Source organism: Lissotriton vulgaris, chromosome 11 (genome assembly GCF_964263255.1).
Source record: "Lissotriton vulgaris chromosome 11, aLisVul1.2, whole genome shotgun sequence".
Classification (NCBI taxonomy): Eukaryota; Metazoa; Chordata; class Amphibia; order Caudata; family Salamandridae; genus Lissotriton; species Lissotriton vulgaris.
In genome coordinates, this window is record NC_141699.1 from 267,227,044 (window position 1) to 267,248,668 (window position 21,625).

Sequence of the window (21,625 nt, forward strand, 5' to 3'; positions counted from 1 at the left end):
GCAATGGTACTGGGGTGACATTGCTGAAGGGATAGTCTCGAAGGGGAGGGAGTAGCCCCTTCGGACTATCTGCAAAACCCACCTGTCCTATGTGATGGTGCACCAGTGGGGAAGGTGATGGCGAATCCTGCCGCCCACTGGTGTTTGATGGGCCTGAAAGGTCAGACTAAGAAGGTTTGGAGGCTGCTGCAGAGGGGGCGGTGGTGAACTGGCTCGCCCGCTGGCCCCAGAACCACTTCCGTGGTTCCCACGTCACCGGCTGCGCTGAGGTTGAACAGCTTGAGCTGACCTGTGGTTCTGAAAGGAACGTGTTGGTGCATGCCTTCCCTGGCCACGAAAGGGGCAAAAGGCAGATTGTGCAGGGAGCGTGGTGGGAGGCCCAAGGGCTTGGCCGTAGCCCAAGAGTCCTTGAAGCGCTCTAGCGCACTGTCTGACTTGTCGCCTAACAGGCGACAGCCATCAAAGGTCATGTCCATCAAGGTGTTCTGGACATCCCCAGAAAAGCCAGTCGTTCTCAACCAGGCGTGATGGCAAAGCGCCACAGACGTTGAAATGGTCCTACCCAGCGAGTCAGCAGTGTCCAGTTCACAGAGGATGGCTAAGTTTGCTGAGTCTCTCCCTTCGCAACAGCATGGGAGAGCACAGCCTGGGCCTCCTCCAGACACTGAGGCTGAACTTGCGCCACCATATCCCACACGGAGTGGACATAATGGCCCAAGAGGCATGCAGTGTTCACCGACTACAGCCCTAACCTGGGTGGAAAAAACTACTTCTTCCCAAACTGATCCAGCTTCTTGGATTCTCTGTCCAGTGGTGCGGTAGGGAAGGCACTTTGGGACGCTGAGGCTTGGACTACCAAGCTCTCAGGGGAGGAGGTTGGGAGAGGAAAGTGGGGTCGTCCGGGGCCGGGCGATGGCGTCTGGCAACCATCTTATCCACAGGAGCCCCTGTTGTGGGCCTGTACCAGGTGCCCAAAAGATTTACGTGGGGGCTTCATTAAACGGCAGCAGGGACTCAGAAGAGCTTGCTGCCGGTTGAAGCACCTCTGTCAGGAGGTTAGTCACAACTGCCACAGTAGGTAGCGCAATGTGTTGGGGCCTTGGCCGCCCTACGCAACACCACTGCGTAAGACGCTCCCTCCTCCGTAGCCATGGTAGGAGGAGACAACATGCCAAGGTATGGTGAGGTGTCCAGACCACTGGCATCCCCCAGGTCCTCTCTCCAGTCCTGATCGTATTCCAGCTGAGCAGTGAGAGGTTCCTCAGACCACTCCCAGTCTTCCTCACCCTCCTCTGCCTGCCAAACTGGCTGAAAATGGTCAGGATGGAATGTAGGCACAAAAGTACCCATCAGGAACGGATCTGGCATCAGTCAACGCTGGTCCAGCTCCGTATCCACATTGGGGTGGACATCCAGCTGGCGCCAGCTGCGGACCTGGTGCCGGTGGAGGTGTTACGAGGTCGACTGGCATGCATCTCTTTGTAGAACTGACGGAGCTGGGCAGTGGTCGCTACTGGCCCCGGGAAGGGAAGAAAGGCCAGAGCCCACCCTGAAGGCTCCGCACGTGGAGCCGCAGGAGTCGCACCACCCGCACCAATCATCGCGTCGGCCGACGGACGAGGGGGTAGTCGAAGAGAGACGATGTTTATTCGACTTCTTCTTGTGCTTCGGCTTACCTGACTCAGAGTGCGAAGACTTATATGAGGAGTGATGATGGCTCCGCGGTCGGTCTCTTAACCTCCCACGCGACCTGGACCTTGAACAATGCAGAGCCGACTGCCCGGCCTCGAGCAGCTTTCAGGACTGCTCTCACAAAGACTTCAGGGCCATGGCTCGGCACTCAGAGCACGACTTGGGGTCGTGGTCGCTTTCCAAGCAGTAGAGGCACACGAGGTGCGGATCCGTCACCAACATCAGCCGAGAACAGGAACCACAGGCCTTGAAACTGGGCATCCCTCGTGCAACAGGAGTCGATGTAAGACTCAAAAAGAAGTCGACAAAAGTCACAAAAAGTCAGTAAAAAAGTGACTGGGGGTACCGTTCCCCCGTATCTGCGCTTGCAGGCGAGGAAAAAGAAAGAACTGACGTTAGTGCACGAGCTCAGCGTCTAAGTAACTTCTGCAACATCATCCCGGCGACCACAACGCCAACCGGCGACACCTATTGACGTGCGCAGGGGTACTGCTGACGAAAAACTTTCCTGATCCAGTCTGACACCTGGGGGTAATTCTAAGGTAAGGAATCCATAACTAATTGTTTCTTTCAGATATTGGATTTGGGTACATTGATATGCAATCTGAGCAAGCCTTAGAGTTGTGACCTGGCGTACGAGTTACTTACCTTCTGTAATGATGTATCTGGTAGAGACAATTCTAGCCGCAGATTCCTTAACGTAGAATTATCCCCAGGCGTGAGACTGGATCCGGAAACTTTTTGCCACAGCAACCCTGAACGCCTGGGGGACGGCATCACGCGACTCCGCCCTGACGTAGTCCACGTACGTGACGTCAGCGAGGGCACATAAGTCCCACCCCGGCGCGCCTCTGTCAGTTTTCTTCAGAGAACTTTTCTGTGCCACAACGCGGAGCCATGAGACAAAACTGTGGGAGTATGGGAACAGTGTGCGAAAGAGCAGAAAGAGGGATGGTGATCAACCATACCACAAGGAGCAGTGCCAAACACTGCAGAACCCAAAGGCAGGGAAAAAAATAAAGAACAGAGCAGTCTAACGGACAGGGCGAGGAGCCCTGTCCCCCCAGGCAAGGGGAACCCCTACAGTCAAGGACCACCAACCCCAAGGTGAATGCGGGAAAAACAAAAGAGGCAGCCCGTTCAAACTCAGCAAAGGAAACAAGGGCAAGGCGAAAGGAGGCAGAAGCACCCCACGCCCATACAAGGCAATAGAACCTCTGCCAAGGCCAAGGCAACGGAGAGGAGAACCGAGTAAGAAGAGCAACCTAGAGACTCCAAGGAGAAGAGGTAGAGCAAGGCAAGTCCCCCCCACCAGTAACACACCAAGCGAAGGGGGGACAGCCGAACCAGCCAGAATTCAAGAGACCAGACAGAACGGTGCCATCAGCAATAAAGCAGGCGGAAGCAAACAGGGTAGGCCGAAGTCACCCAGGAAGAACCGGGCAGGCTGCGCCCGAAAGTGGGAGGAAAACAAAATCAATCTCAGGGCCCAATGGAAGAGTGGACATGGCAAGAATGGCTGACCCACTAGAGTGCCCAAAAGGCACAATTAAGCAGAAAAACAATATGTCGGCACCGGCAAGCAGAGAACACCCCAGGACAATGCACTCAGGGCAAGCCAGACGTCAGCCGAAGACAGAGAGCACGAAGGCGAAAAAAAGGGCCCGGACATGCCTCATGGAGGAGTCCACACACACGAATCAAAAAGAAGCAGAACCAGAGCCATGATGTCAGGCCGCAGACAGCAGGCCAGACCAGGCGAACAGCGCAGCGACCCTGGAGAAGGACACCCCGGGGTGCGACCCAAGGTATTCCAAGCCAAGAATAAGGAAACGTACTTTAACGCCAAGGTGAGTAGGCCCGAAGGCGACCACAGCTCCCAAGCACAGAACACGATATTTAACAGCTACCACTACCCCACATAGGGTATGTTAAGTCCCAAGACATGGGAACCCTCTTAGGAAGAAACTTCCGCAGTAGAGGACAACAGAAAGACCCGCAGCATAAACTCCCGCAGAAGGCTTGTCAAGCAGCCAGAGAGAAAACCAGAAGGCCTAATCTCAGGGCCAACCTGGTTTAGATAACCCAAAGCAAAACCACACAGTCAAGAAGGGCCGGCCAGCAGACAACAGAACCACAGTCCCAACAAAGAGGACTCGAATGCACATGAAGCACACAGATCACACAACTGGGGAGACCCGCCACCACGAAAGAACATCTCCCAAAAACCAGATCAACTCACAGGTCACTGAGGGTGGAGAAGAAGGAGGAGGAGGAGGTGGCCGAACCCCCGCCAAGAACCTCTAGATGGCTTTGATGATTATGTCTCTAAGTCTGCAGGGGCATGGAACAAAAGAGTGCTATCGAAGGATAGATCCACCAGCCGTTCCCGAACATTTTCTGGGAACACACTGTCCCGAAGCCAAGCATGGCGGCGAAGGGCAAACGAAGAAGCCATGGCACGACCAAGCACCTCCGAGATGTCCAGAGCGGAGCAAAGAATAAACGCCGCCAGCTCCCGGCCATCTAACGCATGGTCCGCAAATCAACACCAGCACCCTCCTGAGAAGCAGCAGGCCCAAGGGACTCCACCGAGTCCCACAAGCAAGAAGTGGCCCTAGCCAACACAGATAGAGTGTTAAGGGCCCGCCGAGCCGCGCTGGTCGTAGCGAACAGGTTGTGCCCCCAAGAGTCCAGAAAGCAGGCCTCCCGTGAAGGTGGAGACAACAGCGGTGGCAGGGAGGGAAAGGCAGTCAGCAAAAGGGGGCTTCTAGCAGCGGGTGGAGGGAAAGACACACCGGGTCACGCAGTGCTGGAAGGGGACGGTGCAGAAGGATCCCCCGTGGGAGGATGCCCCCAAGCCCCCACCAGAGAAGAAAGGAGCGAACCCTCAAAGGGGAGCAGCAGCTCCCTACCACCAGAGCTCTGGTGGAGAACTTTCAGGAGATGATCCACAGGGAAATGGGCAGCTGGATCACCCATGCGAAAAATTTCCAGTCGTGGAACAGCGCGAGCGAAGGCCGCACCAGACATCCGTAGGGCCCCGGGGTGGGGAAAGCAGCTCCTCCGTAGGCAACGGCTGACCCCTAAGCCAACCGGAGTGGGGCAGGGCCAGGTCAGGAAAGAAGGAAGAGGGACCAAGGAGTGGGGAACCTGTGGCTCCTCCGGCAGAGACCACGGCAGCGGCGAGGAGCTGTCCTTTGATCACGTCAAGGAAAAAGTCACGACGCGGCGGCCCGTCTCCGGCAAGGACGACACCAGCAGGCGCCGAACCTCCGGGTAAAAGGAGGTGCCCGAAGAAGAGTCCACGACCAAATGCCTGTCTGGTGCTATAGAGTCCCCAACTTGAGGCAGGACGTAGTCGTTGTCCAGCACCAGAGGAGACGCCGGACTGACGTCCGCCACAGCACAAGGAGCAGGAGACCGGAGCCGGGACGGAGCCGCAGCACAATGAGCAGGAGACCGGAGCCGGGGCGGCTAAGGGACGGCGCAGACTTGACCTCCGATGAGGCAGCCGCCCGCGTGGAGGGACGAGGGGGACCCGGCGAGGGTCGAGAAGTCTCCCGCAAGCCTCGACCCATAATGGGACGGGAAGGGCCCGCCGACCCCTGTGGCGCCGCCAGGGCCAGCAGCTGCCGGCGCGGTAGCGGCGTCACCTCGACCTCAGACAAGATTGCCGCCTGTCCAAAGGGTCGAGAGGGGCTTGGGGATTCGACCCGAGCCCCGGCGACCTCCTGCGACACCACAGGGACTCCCGCAGGAGTTTGTGGCGAAGCAGAGGCGATGTGGTCCGAAGGAGGGATCCCCGAAGGGCCGCACCCCAACGGCACCACATCCTCCAAGCCTGGATACAGTTGATGCCGGAGCCGCCAGCGATGCCGCAGAGGGCCCCGCACAACGCAAGTGATCCAGGAGGGGAAAGAGGAGGAGGAGGAGGAGCCAGCGAGGCCTGCAAAACCGCTGCATATGTCTCCATCTGGGCTCTCGACGCCCCCACACTGGGAAACAGTGGATAGGGAGACAATATGCGGGGCTGCATCACCCGCGGAGAGCCCACGCCTCCAACAGGCCAGAAAACCAGCCCTCAGGGACAAACTGCGACACTTACCAACAGGTGAGCGACGCTCTTGCAGCTAAGGAGAGGGACGAGGACGGCTTTGAAAACCTTCCGCAGAAGCTGATCGAGGCGATAAAGCCGATCTGGACATGCGAGCCAGGGGAGAAGTTTCATCCGGCGCTCCCACAGCAACTTCGGCTTCAACTGCTGGCACGCCTTATCAGTGGAGTCGTGATGTTCCCCCAAGCACCACATGCAAATGAGGCGAGGGTCCGTTGCCGACATCAGGCGCCCACAAGACGAGCACGTCTTAAAGCCCGAAGGCATCTGCACACAGTTCCCACAATCACACGCAATAGCGAAAGGCCTAGGCCTACCAAGCCTGGAGCACAAACCGGATCCGCGTTGCACGCAGAAAAGGAAAAAACTGACTTAGGCGCCCTGGGGTGGAACTTATGTGCCCTCGCTGACCTCACGTATGCGGACGACGCCAGGGGGGAGTCGCGTGATGCCGTCCTCCCGACGCGCATGGTTGCTGTGGCAAAAAGTTTCTGGATCCAGTCTCACGCCTGGGGATAATTCTACCTTACGGAATCTGCTGCTAGTAGTCTCTATCAGATCTCAGGCACCACAAACAAACCAAGTGAATATAAGTCACAGATATCTGCCTGTGGCATTCCCCACAATTTTGAAATCCGTAGTCTTCTAAGGGGACACATCCCTAGCTCAATGGAAACAGAGAAGAAATAGTTTCAAAGAAGTTGAAAAAACAGTTGGTCAAAAATGACTGCGGTAGCTATCCGGATCCACAAGTGTTGACATGGAAAAAAAGGAACTGCCAGCGTGCCAAATGACACCTATATAAGCACCATCATGTCGTATCTGTCTCTAAGAGATCTAGATAGGCAGAGAGGGTGGTGGAATTAGGTATCCCTGGGACCTGTGTATTACTAGTGATGGAAGGGACAACCTTTATTAAGACTGATGAAAAAGTAGTATAATTTGGTTCTTTATCCTCTTCTTGTGGCTCCTGTGTTTCTTGACGGACAGGTGTGTCAGTTGTGTCTGAACCGGCGAGGCAGGTTGAGCTCATATATATGCTTCTTCTGGTAAGGCACCGTGCTCACTGGCCACACAACTTGTCAACAACCTTCAAAGCTTAGAAACTGGCCTCATCTGCTCGGGACATAGGGTATGATTATGTTAGGATTGTTACACCAAATACCTACAGAAAGAACTAGGAATTAGTCTCCTAAAGGCTCGGATTCATCAGCCTCTGTTTGATGGATGTCAGGAAGGCTTTCAATGCCAGCAGATGGCCCGCAGCTCAAACAAGTTGATGTGGATTTCTCCTGGAGACCAGAGCCCTCTGATCTCTATCTCTCTCAAGTGGCCACTCCACTCCAGAAGAGGTGCACTGGTTACCACTGTCAGCTCTGGAAGGAAGAGGAGCCTGCAGCTGACCAGATCATGGTTCCAAATCCACCATTGAAGATCTTTTAGTCCAGTCTGAAATCTGGAACTGGTCAGAGACATTCCCCTGATGTTGTCCGGACTGGGGCTTCAGATCCCACTGCACAGCTCCCATAAACAATCTGGCGTGTTTCACTGGCAGGATGCAGGAGGCCATCAGACCCAGTATCCTCAGAGTCAGTCTCAGGCTTGCGGCTAAAACATCAGGATCATAGTGCGAATGTCCTGGACTCTCCACGCCAGGGAGTAGGCGCGAAACTGCACTGCGTCAAGCAAAGATCTGATAAAAGGAATAATTTGGGAAGGAGTTAGATGTGATTTTGGTATGTTGATAGTGAACCCCATACAAATGAGGAAGGTTTCAGGTAATCTGGAAAGGGTAGACAACTACCTTGGGAGAGCCTGCTTTCCATATCCAATAGCCAAGGTAGGGAAAACTCGGATTCCAACATGCAAAAGTGGGCAGAAACCAACTTTTGCGAACTCTTGAAAAATTGTGAGGTTAAACAGAAGCACAGCAAACTGGATGTGCTCAGAGCCCCACCGTGAACTGCAGATAATGCCTGTGGGCCTGCAAGATGGGGATATCAAAACAAGCATCCTACAAATCCAGCGCCACAACTGGTCTCCAGAGTCCAGGGTCCACAGCAGGTAAAACCTGGGCAAGGGTGTTTTGACTTTTTTTATTGAGAATATATTGTGCTGTTACTGGTGGTACTATAAAGTGGTGAGAACCGACCCTATATAGGTAGCTTAGATGTGAAAGTAGGTAAACATGCAAACTATATTGAGGAGGATGGCAAAGTATATTTCAGCATTGAACCATATTTAACTTTTGATCCATTCGAGCAGAGGAATCTTTCCCTCAGTGAAAAGAAAATGAGCTTGTGGCAATTGGCAAGAAGGCTTCTGTTCCCAAAAAAAACACCCCTGCAACCACTTCCACCCCTCCTTAAACTTTTGCTTTATTCCAGCCCCTTTTTGAGGTGGGGCAAATATTTCTTTCATCATCAAAATGTGGAGTTTGAAACTACAAACACCTGCAGATAATGGGTCTTGAATCCAAAAGGGAATCACTAAGGTCAGTGAGAGTCGTTACAGCAGAACTTGGAATGATGCAACAACACCCCTTAATCCCTCAAGGGACAGATGAAATCCTGAGCAACTGTGTAGACTGATATGTTCTGCTCTGACTTGTAAGGAGTATGATGCAAAAGTAAACAGTAGGTTAGCAATCCATTTTAAGTGAAGAAGCTGTAAAGAATCTAGGTGCATTGGTGTTGAAACCATCAACAAGACAGCTTCGCTTTCTAAAGGTGGCTGTTCGATAAATTCACAACGGACACCTGGATGGCCCATAGGCTAGGCCAAACTATTTAATCAATAAACTTGTGAAATATTTTATCTACAAATAAAGTGGTCATTGATTTTATGTAAATGGGTGTCCTTACATCTGCCAAGGGATAGGGGTAGCGATGCTAAGTATAGGCATGTACTGACACACCATGGATGTTGTCCTTTAAAATTTACAGTTTTGAGCAATTACAAACGTGTTTCAATCCAGGACTGGAAAGGGAAAGGCCCAGTGAGGGTTACAAGGAAATAAGTCCCAGCAATAAACATGCTTCCTGCAATTGCACTCAAAGCAGACTTGCAGTGTGGATGAAAAGACAACTTTTCAATAACTCTGTGGAGTAACTAGAAGGATCTGTGAGTCTTACCTTACGGAACTCTCCCATGACAGCAGGAGAATGTTACGAGGTCAGTGTTAGAGTGCTAATAGAGAAGGCAGGGACAGGAGGGAGTGGCCGTAGTCTGGTCACATCTTCATAAATGATCTCTTCTAAGAACACATTTACAGGTTGTTTATTCATGAACTGCAACATAAATTGAACACCACTCTCTTGTTTTATGAAGATGCCAAGTAGCAAACAGTACAGGGGGATTCTATTCCAAGGGATTCCGTTTTAAGACAAATACTTGCCTTACTAGAACATGCTCTGCTCTTTAGGAAATGATATAACTTATGGTCTGCCGAGCATCAACTAAACAAGATGACAATTGACAAGCCTTACAAGTTGCAAATAGGAGACTTGTACAGAGTAACATGGAAAACTTGAGGGTCACACACCAAAAAGTACTAGAGACATCCACAGATCATCTAATTAGTGTGCTTCAATAAAGAAAGCATTGAGCTCCAAAATATAGACCCTATGGTTTAGAGCATGGTTAAAGTAATCATTAAGATAATTCAGACCTGCTGGGTTTCTTCACTAAGCCAGGGTGAGCTTTCAGAAAAATAGTGAGCTAACACTAAGTTTGACAGTTTTCAACTTCATATACAATATACTTTCCGCTTCATTGAATTACATCATACAAGACAATGTTTAAATGCTTGATTTACGGAGACTAACAATTCAATTAAAACCACAGCTGCACAAAGATGATCATGCACAACACGTGTTACATCATGCAGCAATGAAACCACCATCAAAAGGCATACAGTAGCCATATTGTAAGATCTGCAATAAAAACAAATGGCAATTTGTGACACAGGATCTGGCACATGCAGAGTGCAACACACAAATCCAAATCCATGTGCCTCGTGCAAAGCATAGTGCTTTAAAATATGGACTGCTGACAAACATGTACCAGTATGTAAGCTAGTAAGCACTGTCACACTAGACCAAGGATAGAATGGGATAGTACTATTTGATAGTGATCTCAAAGTCCCTTGGAATGGGCCAACCTTAATATAGAGTAACATCATTGAGGATAAGCATTGTCATTATAAATATCAAGACGCTTTAGAGGTATAAATATGGTTAGGAGATCTAATCACGAATACACAACCAGCCTCATTACTGACTGCCCAATAAATTAAATGCTTCAAATACTGCCACTGCAAATTAACTCTATTTAGGGAAATAACAGGAAAACTTTCTTTAAACCTTTTTACACTTTGTCTGCTTTGGCAGTCGAGCCTGGAAGAGTGAATATTAATAATTGCAAATGCACCTATTAGCCGCACACTGTATTAAGTACTTTATCTTTGTACTTAAGCATCTGTGTTTTATACACTGGCAGTGAAAATAATGTGGAACCTCTACAGATCAACCATAATCTTAGGCGGACGTAATGCTGAGCTAAAGCAAGAAGATATGGAAATAAGAAGGCTCTTTTTGTGCTATTCTCACTGGATACAGATTACTTTGGGGAAGACAGTGCAGGGGTCTTTCTGCAAAAGGCAATCTAAAATTGACGATCAGTTGTTTGAGGGCAGAACTATTGATTATATCGAGAACCCACTAGGAATGATACTACTGGCTTAAAAAATGGGAATCAATAACGCTTCTTTAAAGGGAGAAATAACCTAGCTCTTTCCTGTTATATACTCCATGCTCAGGCATATTTTAAAAGAAAAAAATCATAGGCACACGTATCTGCACTCTAATTGCAGACTACCAGTATCAGAATTTAAATGTCTCCTTATCTCTCGAAATTTGTAGATAAGATTTAGCTGCATGAAGAGTGATGCAAGACACACCCTCTTGTACAAGTCAAATAAAGAGGTTACCTGGATTACAGCTCGAGTTGTCACATGTTTTTAAGTGTCCGCTACAGTAGGCAGACATTTACTTGTCTGAGGAAGACCGACTATTTACTTAAGAGTGAGCTCTCGGTCAGCCCCTCGCTGATGATTAGATAACTTTTTGTTTGCATCAAATTTCTGCTCCTGATTTATTATCTTTCCTCCCTACCTAGGTCTAACTGACAAAGTAACTGTCGGAAGACCTTATGTAATCAACACAGAAAAGACTTCAAGCAGCACTACTGAGAGAGAACACCCTGATCTGTTAATTATGAAAGATTACGAAAAATTCAAAGGGACTGACATACTAACTGTAAAACGTATATATTGAAATCAATTGGCTTTTAAGGGTGGGTGGTTATTACTATGCATTAAAGCTTGCAGAGAGGTATTTTGTTACATGGAATCTCACAAATTGTCGCAGGAGACAAACATTTGGGTGTTAGCTACCCCTCTGACAATTCACAAGGATAGAAAAATTGGACTGGACTTTGATATTTCTTGTTAGGCCCACTTAGGAGAGAGAGAGTGTTTGGCTATCTGCATTTTTGTATATATTTGTAATTATATTAATGTATGCCTATGAGTGGCTTTGCGGGAATATTTACGATCAGTACAGTAGGTCAGATCTGGTGATGGTGGCAAACCAATAATAAAGATTATAGGGCTGATTGGTTCACTGGTAAAAGTTATGTCTGATGCCACATATCTCATTTTTTTTTTTTTGACAATCAACTTTATTGAGTTATGAATTTAACAACGAACAGCACCATTCAGAGCTACATTGTATATTGGCAGAATAGGGAGAAAAACACATCGGAGTGACATCAAGGCTACATAAAAAACTCAAGAATAGCGTATCCACGTGCACCTGAAGAGCGGACCACACCATCTCAGTCGTCGAGTACCCTGACCCATTTCCACCACATACGATGAAATTTCTCGGGACACCCCCTGGCTATGTATAGAGGCCGCCCCTGCGCAGCGCACCAATCCACCCCCCGGCGCCAGCGCCCTAGAGTGGGAGGGGCAGTGTCCATATTTCATTTATTTATTAGGGAAAGAAGGACAATGGCAGAAGACTTGGTTTATTTGCTGTTAAAGTCATTTTTTAAACCCAACGGGCTTTTATTAATGGATGGTTATTGGATTGTGTTGCAAACTACACGTGAAATATCTCACAGATCATACAAGGTAAGGGTTTTGGAGTTGATTCAGATTTACATTGTGAATGTCCTTGTAAAACCTTTTTGAGAGTGGTTATACATTGGTTTACCAACTGTAATTGTGCATGTATTTTTTATTTTATTGGCAGCTTGTACGCAATTCAGTAGGCTTGTATTGGTTATGGTGACATACCAATGGTTAAGGTTATAGGTATTATTGGCTCGTTATTAGAAGTTATATCAGATTCCATGGGTTTGATCTGTTTATTAGTAGTAGTTAGGAATACCCCTCAGCCATGGCGTCCACCACGCAGTAGAGAATAATTTGGAACTGAGGGTTCCGATGGCGTACACAGACAGCCACGTGTGGGCCAACCGAAGGTTGGCAAGCATTGTAGGCAATCAAAAGGCAGCACCAGCCTTCACAGCGCGCCGACCCTCTCTCCAGAGACCGGGTCACACCGCCTCCCAGCGCGCTCGAGCGGGGAACACCCCAGCGGAAGCTGATGTAGGGAAAAGGTGCTGAAAATCGCCCGCAGGCTTCAACGTGGTTACAACCACCAGTACAGACCCCACCGGGGCGTTCAGGCACAGGACAGTACAACCCAAGAGGGCCTCAGGGTTAGGCGGCAGCGGGCACCTGCGACGTCGACTCCCCAGCGCGGCTCCAATCAGCGAGACGGAAGCTGCGCGCGGGCAGGCGAGACGCAACAGCGCCCTCTAGCGGCGAACTCAACACCGCGGAATACACAGGGACATCGCGTAAGGGGCGAAGGCCTCCCCGCGATGGAAGGGGCTCTGGAAGGGAAAAAACCCCACAGGCCCCCCAAAGCAACAGTCAATGCAAATAGAATATAAGAAAAACACAAAACCTCAACAAACACAAAATGTGCAAGAGAGGGAGAATAGCACTTAACTGGCTGCGAAGCAGCGAAGAAAGAGGAGGAGTTCGTTGGTTGGACGCCTTATATTGGGATTTATGGACACTAAAAAAGGACTGCCTAATGTTGATCTCATGGGATTTGTAGTTATTAAACGATGTTATTACAATGTTTTCTGATATTCCTGTGTTGGGAATACTAAAATTTTTTCAAGTTTTGATGCTTTTCTGGCTGCTGTGCGATGTTATGTTAATAAACAGCGAAGAGAGAAAAGCATAATCTGAATAGACATAGAATACGGCATTAGGCCTTACACTGTGAAAAGAATATGCTAAAGGGAACATGCTTTTAAGGGTGGATTGGTATTACACTGGGATAAATCCTGTAGAGAGGCATTTTGTTACATGGAATCTCAAAGATTACCCTTGTAGCCAAGGGTTTTGGTGTTGGCGACGTTCTTTAACAAACTGTGGGGAGAGAAGACTTACACTGTAATATGCTTATTAAGTCCTCTTAGCAGGGATTTATTTTTTTTTAACTGTATTTTGTACATATTTGTAATTTGAATACTTTATTCCCGATAGTTACCATTTTAGTATTCCCGAGCTAGTTACAGTGACCAGCCAATGATAAAGGCTACTGGCTTGACAAGTTCATTGAGAATTGGTAGGTCACATGCCATATATTTGATCCATTTATTCTGAAAGGTTGTAATAAAGGCAGTAGGCATGATTTATTGATTATGAAATTTCTACTGCAAAGCAAATAAGCTTTTATGGGAAAAGTGTTACTGCACCATGTTAAAGTCTTCAGACAGGTTTTGTTTAATGGATAACCTTTTAGGATTGACCATGCTCTTTGACAAAGCCCTGGGCCTAACATTTACAAAGTAATAATTCTTGCTAGTGTCTTTTTGAAAGCTTGACAAGCTTACCTGTCAGCCAAGATGTTGTAATCACAATAGTCAATACATTGGAGCATCTTACCTCATGTGGTGAGATGTATGAGATTTCCGTCCACACTTTAGCCCTGAAGCAGTTCTAATTGAACGAAACCCGTCAAGACACAGAATGTTATAATTGTTAAGGCTTCAAGCAAATTGTGTTGACGAATAATGGATCACGAATAAAGGATTTGTCACATATTACCATCGGACCATCTTGTACTCTGCTCTGCCATTAGTTAAAAAAAAACTTGATACATCATTTTCATTTCTTCTTCATTTACTGACTCAGTACTTTAAATTTTAATGATACATAGGAATGCTGATTTATACTATATAAATCTATTAGAAGGCAACCTTTGGTAGTCTCCAAGTAAGGGATTGTGGTGACTGTTCTCGGTTAATTTATGCAACTGAAACAGAACATTGAGAGGTTCTTGATTGGAACAATAGTGCCTCAGCTGCCGCATGTAATTAATTTAAATTAAGGTACCTTATCATAACGTTGCATACCATTTGTTTTCTTCAGGGAAAAATATATGTATTTTTTTAACCCCACTGGGTAGTTATAGTTAGGATCAAGTTTTCATGGGAAACATTTTTTTTGGTTTTGCTTATAACTTTGGTGCTATTCGACAAATTTTCACAAAATTTTCCCCCAAAAAAGTCTCATTCACTTTCGCTCCTTCCTGGAAAGTTTCGGGGTTATTCGTCAAACGGGGGTTAAGTAAAAGGAGTGTCCCAAAACATGTTTTCCCCATTCATTTTTCAATGAGAATTTTAGATACAGGTACACCCCAAACGCTGAAGGGATTTACACAAAATCTGGAAGAAAACTATCTTAGGGCATAAAGCACGTGAATCCATTCAATAGTTTTTGAGAAATTAAGGCTCATATTTATAGATATTTTAAATGACTGAGAATCTGCCAAGTAGACGGATCTCAAGATGTGATCTTATTGGCTGCCACCACATCAATAATTATGTGGAGGCACCTATCTTACGACTCTAGACTCCGTACCTTGGCCTAAAAAATTTTTTTAAAACATAAATTGGGGCAGAGGCAGGGATACACCGTCCCCCAGGCCTGGTAGTGGGCCCTCTGGGGCCAAGAAACCAATTTCTGTAAATAACTTACCACAGATTTGTGGTGGATCAATAAATCTACCGTAAAATTGCAAGAGCAGATTCTGAAACAAAGAGGAGGGACATGCACAGCCTCCTTCCCCGAGAATCTCTGAGGCCCTGGAGCCCTCCTGCCCTGGGGCCAATATTAAACTACAGGGGAGGTGGGAGAGCGGCCCAATTCCTGGGCCTCTCAGAGGATCGTGTGCCGGCGCTATTGTGGTGTTCAAGAGCGCAGGCAGTAAAGAAAAATGTGTGCTCCCGTCCGACATGAGCACACATGAGATTGCTCCCTCCTGATAGGGGCATAGAAAAAAACCTGCTTCTGCCAGGAGAGAGTAAAGCTGGCTTCCACTGCACCATGGATGGGTGCTTACAGGGGAGCTGGCAGTGATCATAGGGCTCCCCTTGCAGCCCCCAATTTTGTGTTATGTGTTCCTCAGGTGTGCACCTGGGCACTCAACTAAAGCCTCATGATGGGGTCCCCGGGCCAGTTTTGGCTCGGGGAGGGGGGCCAATGCACCCCCCTCCTACTAATAAAAAGAGAACACCCATGAGGATGTGGCGATTTCCCTTGTGGGCACACTCCCTCTGTTGCATTTGCTAGCTTTTTTAGGCTGCCTCTGCTTTGCACAGTCACACATAATAATACATTTGCTTTTGTGACACAATAATATTTTAGAAATTTGATGCACATACTATTTGTTATTCAGTGATTGTTTAGTCTGAACATCTCGTACAAGGTCGAACAACATGGTGTATGGTTTTCTTGTACTAGGTCAACAACATCTCCCAACGTTTTTAGACCTAATACAGTAGCACAGCTGCCGTTTTCTAACACAGCAGTTCTGATCATATAAACCATGTCTCGTCTCTTTGGGGGGGCATAGAGGAGAATTCCTGCAGAGAGACTGGTCCTGGAACAGCGCAGCAGCCTTGCGTAAACTGAGTTTACACCTAGGATGCGGACCACCTAACTACACACACCAGGAATGGAGTCCGTTGCTATTCCCAGAGATCATTATTATATCCCTGTGCTCATATAGTGAGGGAAGGCCTAGATTGATATATATATTAGTTCAGGTCCAAAGCACGGGTGAGAATTTTTAATTTCTCCTTCTTGAGGAAGAAAATTGAGGGTTCTGAGATCTAGGATAGGATGAAGGCCTATGTCCATCTTGGGGGCTAGGAAGTAGTGGGAGTTGCAACCACTGCCTACCTCGGGCCCAGGAACCCTCTCTATAGCTCCCTTGGCCAATAGAGCATTGACTTCCTTGTGGAGCAAGGCAAGGTGATGTGATCCTCCTTTAGACGATCATATGCTGGCGGCATAGAAGGTGTGGTAGTCTCAAAGGGTAGGGAGAAGCCCCTTCGGACTATTTGCAGCACCCACCTGTCCGATGTGATGGATTGCCAGTGGTGGAAGTGATGGCGTATTTTGCCACCAACTGGCCATGAGTGTTCATGGAGGATCGGACAAGGAAGGTTTTACGGGGGAGGAATGGATGGTGGCCCCGCCCGCTTTCTGGTTCCCGGACCCAGGAGGCCGGGGTGAGCCACGTCCACTGCCCCACAGAGGTTGCAGAATGTGCGGGCCCATTGGTCAGAATAGGGTTGGCCCGGCAGGTAGACCCTTCCGTAGCCACGAAAGGAGCGAAAGCTGGATGAAGCCCTGGGGGCAGTAGTGAAGCCCAAGGACTTGGCCATGGCCCGCGAGTCCTTGAAGCGCTCAATGGCAAGATCCGCCATGTCTCCGAAGAGACAGCAGCTATCAAAGGGCATTCCATGAGGTTGGCTTGGACATCCCCCGAAAAACCAGATGTTCTCAACCAGGCATGGTGACGAACTGCCACGGTCGGGGTAATAGCTCTACCTAGCGAGTCTGTTGTTTCCAAGCTACATCGGATGGCGAACTTAGCTGAGTCTCCTCTGTCGGATATAGTTTAGGAGAGTAGGGCACGGTCCTCCTCCGAGGCCCTGGGGAGCACCTGCGTAACCATATCCCATAGTGAATGGGAATGACGCCCTAGAGGCATGCAGTGTTCACCGACTGCAGCGCTAGGCTGGTGGAAGAGAACATTTTCTTCATGAAGTTTTCCAGCCTCCTAGACTCCCTGTTCGGGGTGCAGAAGAGAATGCACCTCGGGATGTTGGAGCTTGGACTATCAGGCCTTGGGGGGTGAGGTGGGTGCTGAGGAAAAGTGGGTCCGCTGGTGTTGGGCGATAATCCTAATCACAGAAACTCCTGTGCTGGGTTTGGACCATATTCTCAGAAGGACATCTGTCAAGGCCTCATTGAAAGGAAGTAGGGGTTCCTAGCTTGAAACCCCCGGCTGCAGGACCGCCACTATAGGAAGATGTAGGTCAAGGACCTTCGCAGGCCAACGCACCTCCATGGCAATAGTTGCTCCCTCCTCCGTGGCCAGGGTAGGAGAAGAAAGCATGCAAGTATCTGGGGAGATATCCAGACCACTGGCGTCAACCAATTTCTCATACCAGTCCAGGTCTTGCTGAGGCAGAATTTCTAAGGGATCTGGCTCCCCCTCCCAATTCTCTTCCTCTATTCCTAGCCCTTCAGAATAGGGAAGAAAACCCGTCATGGAGCCGTATGGCTTCGTCGGCGCCGATCTGGACGTCGAAGGACGCCCGACCAGTTCTGTGTCGTCGGGAATGAGGATTGGGGAGGCGCTGTGACGCCGAGCACCTTGGCGCTGGGGAAGGTCGCTGTCGAGGTGCGACCGGCGTCAGTCCGGAACCAGGAATGGGTCCGCTTGGAGGCGTGGGGGCAGGGTTGGAGCCGCCGGCTCAGGAACCACGCGGCCCCTCCATCATCTGAGTCTGTGGGTCCCGAAGGCGTGCCAGAAGGCTCAGGCCGCCCAAATATGGCACACTTGGCGTCAAAAAATTCCTTCAGTTGGGCAGGGGTCGCTCCCGGCCATGGAAAGGGAGGGAAACGTGGAGCCGACCCAGGAGCCTGCTCTGCGAAGTGAGGCCTTGAGCACCAAGGTTCCTCAACCGTGTCAAGAGACGGGAGTGGCAAAGTCGAAGCACACTTCGACTTCTTGTGCTTTTTGTGGTGCTTCTTACCTGACTTCGCTAAAGAGGATTTGAATCGCTGGAGCGGTGCTCAGACCTTCCTCTCAACCGAGACTGGGATGGAGACAGGCGAGGCGACATCCGAGGTGCCGCACGCCGGGCCCGAGAATCTTTAGGGACCACTCCCTCAAGGCCATCGGCACCATGGCCCGGCAGTTGGAGCAAGACTTGGAGTCGTGGTTGCATTCCAGAAACCACAGACGAACCAAATGGGGGGCCGTAACTGACATGGCGCGGTGATGCTGATGACGTCACACTGAGTCAAACTATGCCATCTACTGGCCTGCAGGGATACTCCCCCGAAAAATCTTTCAGATCCAGGCCTGATACCTAGAAGTTTAAAGATAAGGAATCTGCGGCTAGATGCCTCTATCAGATATCATTAACATGACTAACACCTGAAATTAAACCAGTGACGACAACACTGTGCAGGGGGGTACAAGTTACAATTACTTGGGATAACTATTAATCACAAATTTTTGTAGTTTTATTTGTTTAAAATGGTATGTTTTAACTGACAATTTCGGCTAACTACAACATCCGTTTAATCATTGTTTTTTCCAGTAAACCCTTTAATTAGCAGATAAATGACCTCTGCCTTCATAATCGAGGACTTTGCTGGAAAGCACATCCTGGCAGAACGAGGCTGTTCCAGAGGGAGGGCAGGAAGGACAAGCCCTAGCTGGTCAACTGGATTGCCTAGCAGTCCATCGTGATAGTTTCCCAAGAGAGAAAGAGAGTGGAGGGCACCACTGTATAACCTTCACACTGTTAAGAAGATAGTGGCTTAAGGGTCTGGTGACCATAGATCCTGAATTTCCGAGGACAGTCCCGGGTTATTTACTGCCAGTCCTAGCAAACCTACACTTGTCTCAGAATAAAATACATATCCCTGTTTAGAATGAAGGTTCAGGTGAGCATGAAAGCTACAAGTAAAATATTGCTCAAGTTACATCTCTAAAAGACTCTTTCTCACATTCAGCATCGTAGAACGGCAAGCATCCTTCTGCCAGCACAGTTGATGCCTTTCCTCACGTCTCTCTAAGAGAAATGGTATCAGGTGAGCTTGACGTGGCTGTAGGAGAGTAGGGTCTGCAATCCTATGATCACCCAGATTTTTTGCTTTTGTTTCACTGGTTTACGACTTTCTCGGGCTGTAGGCCTGCCAATCAGACCCACAGCCTAGCTGTTCTCTCGCTAAATTGATGTGTACCTTAGGTGCATTACCCAATTGGGACTGGGCCACCTTGTCAGACCCTGTAACTCAGGGCATCGGTGTACCCAGGGCCTACCAGGGGCTGAAGCATGTATTATGCCACCCCTGGATGGACATCTAAATCCGACACAACTGGCTGCGCGACAGCTGGGGCAACGTGGTGTACTCGCCCGTTGCTTTAGGTATAGCATAACTATATCTAACCCTAAAATGGACACCTGCATTCCTATCAGTCACTCCTATGGCAGGCCTTGACAATCCTGAAGGCAGAGTGCGTGGAATCGTGTGAATTGGGCTCTGGCACGAGCCGAGCCCGGTTACAGCTTGCGGAACCAAGACCCAATGGCTGTTCCATGATAACGCGTACCATATTGGTAACTTCGGTATCGCGTTATCAAGACATGTCGAGTAAGGTGTCATACGAATCGGGATGCTGACCCCTCACCAATGCTGGCGACGGGGTTAGCATTCCACCCTTCTAGAGGGACACGACATGTACGTAACTGTGAACCCCGGTTAAAGTTAACTGAAGCCTCAGCTCCACAAATGGATGCTGCCACCACAAACACGAGTCTGACCTCCTGCTGCTGGGAGTCCTTCCAGCGAGGAGAGCTTGGACAAAGGGTTTCCTGTCCGGGGCGGTGCTCGCACCATCCCAGACAGGGTTTTGTGTATCCTGGGTAGGCAGGGCTTTACAGGAAGGTGACTGCGGAGTGGCACCCCGGTGCTCACTATGCATCTGCCGGCTAGAACCAGTTCCAGGGGCACACCAGCCCCTGACCTGGGGAAAGCCCGGCATGGGAGAGGGGTGTAACTACCCCCCTTCCTGGTCCCACCCCTAGGGCAGGACCTAGTCACGTACCCACCCCTTTCTTTAGGATAAAGGCAGGAGCGGGGACCCTTTCAAATTAGATCATCTTTGAATCAAGAATACTTTCTACGAAAGGACTTCAAGACTCTTCTCAAGATTTCTCCCTTGTGGCTAAGGAGTAGTCACCCTGCATCCGCAGGCACCATCTAAGAACTCTGCGGTTTGCTGCAAGTCCTTCCTCAGGAATCCGACTGCCCAGCTCGACGAGAACCGGCTTCCCTGGCACCTCTGACCTCTACCCACGTCGTCAGCTCAGCTGAGATCTGTGGGTGCGACGAGACCTTGAGGGACCGGCCATCATCAAGACCTGCACGATTTCTTAAACCAGCAAGACCGCCGAGGGGTCCTCTGGTGAGTGCTCTGGGGTCCGAGAAGCCCCAACCCTGAGCAGCTCCAGCACCAAAGTGCAGCCTCCCAGCATCTCCACGATCTGCGTGGGGCCCTTCTGCTCTTTGCTGTTCAGCACGTTGTCTGGTTACTAGCCGCTGGCTTGTGGCCTTCCTTGACGACGCCCGACAACCAACGCTGTTGGTCTGGTTGCTCCAGACCGACCTTTTGCTCCCTTCTGCGAGAGGAGCACCCCGGACCCTCCTAGTCCACTCAAGACGCCATTTTAGGTCCACCACGTGGCCCTGAAATTTGCCAAGGCTTGTTGCCCCAATCCTGGGCCCAGCGACGCCGACAGCATCAATCTTCGTGGGACAGCTCGCACCTCCATCCTGGTCGCCGACAACGCCTCCTGGTCCGTGAGACTGCAGAGCCTAGCGTCGCCCACTCACCTAGTCGAGGTGACGATCATCCGGTGCCTCCCTGGTACTCTCTGACTACTGGCTAGTAGTACGAACTTGGTCCCATCTGCTTTCAGGTGTCATCCATCTCTGATCCAGGCTTGGATCTCTACGAACTATCTCCACTGGTCGCCGGCCAGCAACTCCTTCCTTCCGGCTCCTGGCTCGTCAGCGAAGACTCCCGACGCCTGTAAAGACTTGTGCAGCCGCAGCCCTTGGGCTAGGTAACTTCGGCATTTCGGTGCCCGCATATCCTCCTTACTTAAGGGTCCCGAGTCCCTATCGCTTCCGACTTGCCTTATCGGGTCCGCCCGAGCCCACTAAAACTTACCGTGCCCTCGGGCACTTGTATTGATTGCGCACTTGAAGTATTTTCCTAAGAGTTTTGTTCTGTGCTTAGTACCCTATCCTCATAAAGAGTACAGGGCTGTTGTGATTCTAATAAATACACTGTTTATTTTCATAACACTTGTGTGGTGTCCTTTCACTTGGTGTTCAAGGGGTATGTGATGGTATAACAGCTGGCTTAACACGCCCTCTAGAGTTTAGCCCGAAGACTGCTCGTATCCACGCTACTAGGATAGCTGGTCTAAGGTTGACTTACAACCAATCACCATAAGGGTCGTTTGGACCGATGCATAGTGATCACTAGAATAGTGAGCGCTGCATATCGGGCCAACTTCTCACATTGGTGAGCAGCGGTTAGGATTTGAGCTTGCTGTTGT

The 21,625-nt window shown here is 49.5% G+C and overlaps 1 protein-coding gene and 1 long non-coding RNA gene across 12 annotated transcripts in view; both read right to left on the reverse strand.

The window, feature by feature from the left end:
• The window catches only part of MTMR3 (myotubularin related protein 3), a 1,591,444-nt gene that overhangs the window by 87,081 nt on the left and 1,482,738 nt on the right, over nt 1–21,625 (reverse strand). The gene's annotated exons all lie outside the window — the stretch shown is intronic.
• Nucleotides 11,528–14,698, reverse strand: LOC147679641 (uncharacterized). The gene is made up of 2 exons (XR_015301004.1): nt 13,161–14,698; nt 11,528–12,269 (listed from the first exon to the last, which is right to left on the reverse strand). It is a non-coding gene; the product is annotated as an uncharacterized LOC147679641 (long non-coding RNA).